The sequence below is a fragment of the Chiloscyllium plagiosum genome, chromosome 5 (genome assembly GCF_004010195.1).
Source record: "Chiloscyllium plagiosum isolate BGI_BamShark_2017 chromosome 5, ASM401019v2, whole genome shotgun sequence".
In the NCBI taxonomy this organism is placed as follows: Eukaryota; Metazoa; Chordata; class Chondrichthyes; order Orectolobiformes; family Hemiscylliidae; genus Chiloscyllium; species Chiloscyllium plagiosum.
Window position 1 is genome coordinate 44,188,552 of NC_057714.1, and position 6,380 is coordinate 44,194,931.

Consider the following 6,380-nt stretch of genomic DNA (forward strand, 5'->3'; position numbering starts at 1 on the left):
ATTTAACCTCCCACATCCTACCTAACATTCATGCGTACTGGTTATGGACCTCTCAATGAAGGGAAATAGAGGCTTCCTTCGACTTTGTCTGGACTCCATAATCTTATATACTTCAATTAAGTCTCTTTTCACTCTCTGCTGTTCCAAAGAAAACAACTTCTTTATCTTTCCATATGACTATAATTCTCCAACCCAGACAACATCCTTGTTAAACCTGTCTTCTCCCTCCCCCAACTTTTACTACAATCATGTCTTTCCTTCTTTATTCATACCCTCTTAACCTTCACTGCTTGGTTCTTCCCTCTTGCACTCTCATCACCCAACCATTTCAGCATTGTTGGAAAGAAGCAGAAACTAGTACAAGGGCTACAAGACCAAATCATACACTCAGAATCCTACAGCAAGTAATTTACTTCCTGACTCCCCAAAGTCTGTCCACCATTTACAAGGCACAAGTCAGGAATGTGATGGAATATCTCCCAGTTGTCTTCAAAAGAAGCCCTCCGACAACAGTTAAGAAGTTTGACACCATGCAGGGCAAAGCAGCTTACATAAGTGTCATCAAATCAACAAACATCAATTCTCTTCACACTGCAATCTGCAGTGTGTACCATCTTCAAGATGCACTGCAACATCTCACCAAGTCTCCTTAGCCAGCACTTTCTAAATTCACAACTACTACCATCTCGAAAGGCAAGAGCAGCAGATACATGGGAACACCGCTACCTTCAGGTTTCCCTCCAAGCCACTCACCATCCTAACTTGGAAATATGTTGCTGTTCTTTCAGTGTCACTGGGTCAAAATCTTGGATCACCATCCCTACTGGCATTGTGGGTGTACTCATGCCAAATGGTCCACACTGGTTCAAGAAGGCACCTCACCACCAGCTTCTCAAGGGGAACTGTGGATGGGCAATAAATGCTGGCTCAGCCAATGATGCCCTTTCCCCATGAATTAATATAAAAATGCAGACATTTTTATGAAACTGAACCAGGGCAAAGCTTACAAGTTTGAGATTTTTACATGAACAATTCGTAGAGTGTCCAACCAAAGTCATATGGCATCCTAATCAGAAATAATCAAGTCCTGAGAAGTAAAATATGACATATCCGAACCACATGTCATTAACCACCCGTTAAGTAGGATGACAACTCAGATACTGAAGACACATCAAACAACATATCTGTGATAAATAATACATATCTATCCATGCTGTGAGATGGAACACTGCAGGGTGAAGCTATACAGCCAAGTTGTGACAATTATGTAAGAACGAGGTCTGATCAAGTCATACACTTACCAAAACATTATATTGGGACAATGTATATATGTATACACCTTTGCACATGATTTTGGAAAATGCTTCCCATTCTTTAATGGGAGAAGGGATGATGCTGTGTTTCAGTATAGATTCCAGACCAAATAGACATTGTAACTTTAAAACAATTACATGGACTTGTGATGTGTTCTGATATAAAAGTACACATCTCACCTCAATCTCTGTCAGTCTAGTTAATCAGCTATGTATATGTAATACACAGTGACATCGGTAAGCATAGAACACAGACAACGCATGTGGGTCTGCTTTATTGTAGCAATGCAATTAGTTAGAGTTGTGAATGACCTTTAAAATAACTGACCCAACAAGAATGTGTGCTAAATGTTACATGGGCTAACATGCATTAAATGAAACAACACTCAGATTGGGCCAGCAGCTCCTAGGGCTGGGCTGCCAGTTCAATTACCCGCATCCTGGGTAAGTACCAGCAGTATGCCACCTCTTAGACTCTGCTTACACATGGCCTCTTTGGCCAAGCACAGCTCATTCAATAGCTGCATGGCTGTACAACTCCTCAGGTTATAGGGAAAGTTACCACGGATAAAAGACTTTCTTTATTAAAAAGTACCAGTGAACCAAAGGGTTTTTTTAAAAATGAGAATCTAGGAATTACTGATTTTCTGTTCTGCAGCTATTTAATAGCTATGGTAGAATTCAGATTCATGTCACTGCTTATTAGTTCATTCCAGTCAATCAAAGTCAAATAACATGACCATTTCATTTAAATTAAACTCTTGTTGCAGGCGATAATTTAATGATACAGTATTCTTGATTTTACTGTCAGCACTGTCCTAGAATCATAGAAAAGTGACAGCACAGAAGGAGGCCATTCATTCCGTCATGTCTATAAGAGTTACTCCTTGAGGTCCTGCAACCGTCCTCTCTTCAGGTAATTCTCCAATATCTAGTCCTTTCCGAACGCGATTGAATGTTTTTACAAATTCTGTAAGGTGCAGTGCCCAGACTTGGAAACAATAGTCCAGTTCAGGCCAAACATGTGTTTTGTAAAGATTCAACATAACTTCCTTGCTTATGTGCTCTCTGAATTTTTGCTCATCGGTCCATAGCACTAAGTGTAGACATTCCTGACTCTGCAAACCCACCCCAGGAGGAAGTGCCCTACAATGCTGGAGTTTTGCTCAGGAGGTTGCTGGGGTTTCTTTGAGTTTTGAAAGGCCTGAAATAGTCTGGAGGTTGCCGGGTGCAGAGATGAACTGGGTGGAAAATCTGTGAAAGGTATTATTAAAAAAGGATAAAAGATAAGACAGACTTCAACACTGATCCCTTACACTCTGACCTGCCTTCGTAAATTTTTTTAGATTAGATTCTCTCCAGTGTGGAAACAGGCCCTTCGGCCCAACAAATCCACACCGCCCCTTCGAAGATAAACCCACCCTATATTTACCCCTGACTAACACACCTAACATTATGGGCAATTTACCATGGCCCATTCACCTGACCTACACATCTTTGGATTGTGGGAGGAAACGGGAGCACCCGGAGGAAACCCACACAGACACAGGGAGAATGTGCAAACTCCACACAGATAGGCAGGAATCGAACCCAGGACCCTGGTGTTGTGAGGCAGCAGTGCTAACCACTGAGCCACTGTGCCACCCTTTCTATGCCCTATCCATGTCAACCTATGCCCTCCAGTCCCAGCATACTTTCCATGTAAATCTGTCCTCCTCCACCCACTCACATGAGCCCTTTAAGCTTCACTGCTAATGTAGTTTCAACCTATAACCACCCACTCATTCTATGCCGTCTCTATCACTATCCACCAGAGATTCCCAGACTCACACTGAGCTGAAATAAAGTGAATTTCTATGGGTGGAATTATCACCTGTCTGTTGAGAGCAATGGTAAGAAAGGTGGGAATGCATGGCCAGAGTAAAAGAGTGACAGAGTCCAATTCTTACTGTCAAAGGGTGGCACAGGGGCTCAGCGGTTAGCACTACTGCCTCACAGCAACAGGAACCCAGGTTTGATTCCAGCCTCGGGTGACTGTGTGGGTTTCCTCCCACAATCCAGAAATGTACAGGTCAGGTGAACTAGTCATGCTAAATTGCCCATAGTGTTTGATGCATTAGTCAGAGGGAAATATAGGATACGGGTCTGGGTTGGCTACTCGTCGGAGGGAGGGTATGGACTTGTTGGGCCAAAAGGCCTGTTGCCATACTGTAGGGAATCTAATCTAATCAATGAAGCCTTTTCCCATTAAGCTGTAAAGTGTGCCTTCAGAATCTCAGTGTTGAGCAGTGGCTGCCTTCTTTCCATCTGTTTGCATTTTGTAAAACCCCCTTATCTTATTTATCAGCCACTTCCCATTCTCCTTTCCTCCAAGGAGAAACACAACTGTGCAAAGTCCTGAGGTTTAAACAGAGCAGGTACCTGTTGGCTGGAGCTCACTAAATGCTTGTCCAGGCCATCATGCAGTGTCCCTGCATGGTGCCATCCTTCTCAACCTTTCATCCAGGCAAGTTGGCATCGCAAACCCTCAGCCCCAGCATTTCATCATGCCTGTTCTTGGATCAACGCACATACCACCTCAACCTTTTAACATTTTAGATCGAAGTTTAGGAACACGTTTACATTCATACGCATCGAGCAGGGCACTTTTCAGGAATACACACAAAAACACCTCATGCATTTAGAGAGGATGTTAGATGGCTTTCAGTTTGCTTTCTTAGCACTCACTCATTTCACTGCTTACTTGGAGGATGTCATCATCCATCTGTTTCACATTTCTTTTGTGCACACACATTGTACCAACACTGTCTTCCAGGTTGCCAGCCTCTGTGTGGCTCTCTGGAGTTCCAAACGTACGGAACATTTGGTGCTCAGTTACAGACTGCCACCTTAGTGTACAAAGCCTTTAGTGTTCAGTTACAGACTGCCATCCGTGGCCTGCATTGCTTTTTAGTGCAGAAGGTGGGGCAGGCAGCTTTTGACAAGGTGCACCACAGAATAGTCAAGGTGGTGGTGGTGGTGGGGAGAGGGGGTAGGTCATCGAATTGCACCGTGCTACGTCAACATAAGGCCTGTAGCATGAGTTGGCGGTTTAATGTGATAAACACATAACATGTGCATGAAACAAATGGCGATGTGTGAAAGTCAAAGGGGCGCAGTCCTTTGTGGCATGAAATGGGACTACAAGGAGTGCAGTCCAGTTAATCAAGGAGTTCATTTGAATCCACTGCAGGATGTTAGTCAAGTAACTGATCCTACCAGAGTCGGGGATCTGTATCCTTGCAGTCTGGAGATTGGGCCTGATCACTCCTACATGGTAATTGCAGCCAGTCTGGGGTTTATAGCAATGGGGAAGGGCCTTGTTTAGTCACGGCTGTGCTGCAGACGCATCTGAGGGGTGGCCTGGTCAATAATGATCAGGGGTCATAACCAGTATCCTGAAATTGCTGTCTGTTTTGGTCAAGTACTGTTGGCAAATACTGCATGTTTGCCTTAATGCCTGTAGCATGCCACTGATTTCTACCAAGCAAGTAGGGATGAAGTCACTTGGTTACCTGCCTCTACTGTTTAAAGGTGCACTCACTGTCTTTGGGTGGTTGTTCTTGCCACGTGCCAGAGAACATGTTAAAATCATGGATGGATGCATACTTGCAGCTTTATGGTGAATATGAGTTTAGCTTTTGCTCGGAGTTATGGAATTGATATGAGACACATCTGACTGTGTATAAAGCAGTAAAGTAGGTCTTGTGGGTCATTCTCCTGGTTCTCTCAGGTGAAAGCTTCAGGTTTGTGAGTTGCTCCAGGACTTGATGGTGTTTGAAGCTGCTTTCATAACATGGCCAGACAGGTTAATTATCAACTTGCAAATCTTTCAGATATGCAGGCAGTGAAAGTCATCTGGACAGTCATGATTGATGTGAAGTGGTGCCCCTTGAGTTACAGCCTCTGCTGACAGGCTAGCACCTTATTCCAGGGAAAAAAAAACTAGCCATGGAAGCAGACATAACTACATGCATTGTCTGCTTCAGTCATCAGTCAACATGAAAAAACTTCTACATCTAAAGCAGAAAACTCCTCATCTAAAATCAAGAAAAGAAACTTGAGTGCATGAGATTACGTACTTTTAAGACAAAAGTTACACAGAACATAAAGTTCTACAATTATCCTACTGAATTTTAAAATTCTTTAAGAAACATTTGTCTTTTATTTTGTTTTTTGAAACATTATCAACAATGACTCAACGTTTACTAAGACTGTTCTATGGGCCAATGTCTATGTGTTTGGTGTTTTTCTCATCTATTGAGGTACCCTATTAAAGCCAATTTTTGATGTTCTTCATTGTAATCAGGCCTTGTCTTATCAAGGACTTTTTTTCTGAGTTATTCAGTGGCTCATTAAGTATTTAGAGTTTAGGTATTTAAATTATTTAATTTGAACCATTCACTTTGACAATTCAGTGTTGTCTATTGTCACATCAACTAAGCCTTCTTCAGTTATTAATTCAGATAAACAAGTCCTTAGTCATAACCAGACACAACTATTTCTTTTCCTCTTGCTGCTCAAAAAAATCCCCAGAACAGCAGGGTTAATTGATCAGAATCAAATGTTGAGATAAGACTAAGTTCCAAATGCTTTTTGACAAGTTGGTTCAACAGTATGAGTGATTAGTCTTTGCATCTAATCAGAATTTATTTTTGGAATTAATTTGCTGAAACTACTTCTAAAGATTGCATTATTTTAAAATGCTTGCTGTTTGAGTAACGTAATATGATAGAATACAGGTAAAGATTTGATTTTGTTTTAATGTACTCAAGTTCTTATTTCTGACTTTCTGGAATGCTTAGTCTTCTGGAATAGTTAGGTATAAACAAGGACTGCAGATGCTGGAAACCAGAGTCTAGATCAGAGTGGTGCTGGAAAAGCACAGCAGTTCAGGCAGCATCCGAGGAGCAGGAAAATCAATGTTTTGGGCAAAAGTCCTTCATCAGGAATAAAGGCAGAGTGCCTGCAGTGTAGAGAGATAAATGAGAGGAGGGTGGGGGTGGGGAGAAAGTAGCATAGAGTACA